Source organism: Macaca mulatta, chromosome 15, assembly GCF_049350105.2.
Source record: "Macaca mulatta isolate MMU2019108-1 chromosome 15, T2T-MMU8v2.0, whole genome shotgun sequence".
Classification (NCBI taxonomy): Eukaryota; Metazoa; Chordata; class Mammalia; order Primates; family Cercopithecidae; genus Macaca; species Macaca mulatta.
The window spans coordinates 47,801,834-47,805,090 of record NC_133420.1 but is presented as its reverse complement, the minus strand read 5'-3'; positions in this window follow the sequence as shown (position 1 = coordinate 47,805,090).

Below are 3,257 nucleotides of genomic sequence, written 5' to 3'. Positions count from 1 at the left end.
AGAATGTCCAGATGTCCTGATACTGCACAATATATGTTTTTAAGATAGTTATTGTCATGCTTTGATATACTTATGCACTAAAATGCTATGAATAACTTTCTTTCAATCAATTCAACAAAGTGCTAAATTTTGTCATGACCACACACCTGCATGCAGACACAAGTAGCTTAGCTTTTACATAGATAAGACCCCTATATGAGAAGGGTTTAAAACAGATGGCACATTCCTCCTCTTGCTTTCTGAAGACACCCTGTTGTGCATCTGAGTAACTTTCAATAAACTATCTCTTCTTACTGCACTCTGTGACGTGTCTTGAATTTTGGATTCCTTCCTGTGTGAGATCCAAGAACCCTCTCTTGGGATCTGGATTGGGACCTCTTTTTCTGGCATCAAAATGACATGAGGACCAAGAGGTTTTGCCCCCATCCTCCTAGATTTACAAGTCCTCCATTAAGAGAAGAAGGTTCTTTTTCCTCCAAGGTTTGGCTCCTGCAGATTCCTGTTGCATTACAACCTCTACCATGGCTGCCACTGTCAAGAGATTGCCTAAGGGTGGGGAAGTAAGAAAACAGAGAGAAGAAAAACAAATGGAATTTCTCTCTTTCCCATTCTCTAAGGTAGAATTTGAATGCCACTTCTGGAGCTCTCTGTCTGGATCCATGATTACTTGGGGTTTCAGGCTGTGTTGAATTAATACCAGAGGATCCTAGAGGGAAATAAAACTGGTAAACTCCCTACTGCTTCCATGGCACTTTAAATTCTAACCTTCTCCCCAAAACCACCTGCTACTATTAACTTTTCAGTGCCCTCAAATAATGGCTCCATGCACTCTACAGATTTTATAGCTGTGTAACTGCTCAGTGGGTTTGCCTTGCCCACTGCCTAGACAGAGCCGATTCATCAAGACATGGGAATTGCAATTCAGAAAGACTAATTCATGCATAGCCAGCTGTGCAGGAGACCAGAGCTGTATTATTACTCAAATTAGTCTCCCATAGGCATTCAGAGATCAGAGTTTTTAGGGACAATTTGGTGGGTGGGGGAAGGCCAGTGAGTTGGAAGTACTGATTGGTTGGGTCGGAGATGAAATCATAGGGAATTGAAGCTGCCCTCTTGTGCTGAGTCAGTTCCTGGGTGGAAGCCACAAGATCAGATGAGCCAGTTTATTGATCTGGGTGATACCAGCTGATCGATCAAGTACAGGATCTGCAAAATATCTCAATCACTGATATTGGGAACAGTTTAGAGAGGGTCAGAATCTTGTAGCCTCCAGCTGCATTACTCCTAAACCATAATTTCTAAACTTGTGGCTAATTTATTAGTCCTGCAAAAGCAGTCTAGTCTCCAAGCAAGAAGGAGGTTTGTTTGGGAAAGGGCTGTTATCATATTTGTTTTAAACTATAAACTAAGTTCTTCTGAAGTTAGTTCAGCCTATGCGCAGGAATGAACAAGGACAGCTTGCCGGTTAGAAGAAAGATGGAGTGGGTTAAGTCAGATCTCTTTCACTGTCTCAGTTACAACTGTGCAATGGTAGTTTTAGCTACATTCAGTGGGATGAGCTGGGCTGAATACCTAGTTGATGGGATCATCTGTGCACCAAACCATCATGGCACACTTTTACCTATGTAACAAACATCCACATCCTGCACATGTACCCTGGAACTTAAAAATAATTTAATTCAGAATAAATGGATTTAAGTCAGGGTGGATGGAGTGTGCTTACTCCATTTTACTCAGAACTAGATTCATTATGTTTTGAATAACAATTGTATTTTTTCCCTCAATTATTATTACTATTATCTTTAAATAGAGAAAGGGTCTTACTATGTTGCCCAGGTTGGTCTTGAACTCCTGGACTCAACTGATCCGCCTGCCTCCATCTCCCAAAGTGTTGGGATTATGGGTGTGAGCCACTGCGTCTGCCCCTCAATTACTCTTTAAAAGTTATCTGTTCATTTAAAGTTGGGTACTTCTTTTTTTTTTTTTGAGACGGAGTCTGGCTCTGTGCCCCAGGCTGGAGTGCAGTGGTGCGATCTCGGCTCACTGCAAGCTCTGCCTCCCAGGTTCACACTATTCTCCTGCCTCAGCCTCCCGAGTGGCTGGGACTACAGGCGCCCGCCACCACGCCCAGCTAATTTTCTTGTATTTTTAGTAGAGACGGGGTTTCACCGTGTTAGCCAGGATGGTCTCGATCCTGACCTCGTGATCCGCCCGCCTCGGCCTCCCAAAGTGCTGGGATTACAGGCTTGAGCCACTGCAGCCGGCCAAAAGTTCGGTACTTCTTAAGAAAGTTTTAGTAATTCATATTTTCTTAGGAAATTGTCCTTAAATTAACACATCTTAAAATTTATTAACCAGAAAATGTGAGTAGCATGTGCTTTGATTTATTGTATCCTCCTTCATATCTGTGATGTTAGTTTGTTCCCAATATTGTGTATAGGTAATTTTACTGTTTTTTTCTTAATTGCACCTGTGAATGTTTTATCTATGTTGTTATGCTTTTTAGGGAACAAATGCTTAGACTCTTTGTTTTCTGATACATTCAATTATGCTTTTATTCTGAACAATGTCTTTTGTAGTTCCTTGACTTAAATCCATTTATTCTGAATTAACTTTTATTTTAAGTTCCAGGGTACATGTGCGGGATGGTTTGGTGCACAGATTATCCCATCAACTAGGAATTAAGCCCAGCACCTATTAGCTATTCTTCCTAAGGCACTTCCTCCTCCCACCCTCCACCCTCTGACAGGCCCCAGAGTGTGTTGTTTCCTGACATGTGTCCTTGTGTTCTTATCATTCAGCTCCCACTTATAAGTGAGAACATGGGGTGTTTGGTTTTCTGTTGCTGCATTAGTTTGCTGAGGATAATGGCTTCCAGCTCCATCCGTGTTCCTGCAAAGGACATGCTCTTATTCCTTTTCATGGCAGCGTGTATTCCATGGCATATGGCATATATGTACCACATTTTCTTTATCCAGTCTATCATTGATGGGTATTTAGGTTGATTCCATGCCTTTGCCATTGCAGTGCTGCAATGAACATAGGAGTGCATGTATCTTTATAATAGAATGATTTATATTCCTTTGGGTATATACCCAGTAATGGGATTACTGGGTCCAATGGTATTTCTGTTTTTAGGTCTTTAAGGAATTGCTACACTGTCTTCCACAATGGTTAAGCTAATTTACACTTCCCCCAACAGTGTATAAGCATTCCTTTTACTCCACAACCTCGCCAACATCTGTTGTTTTTTGACT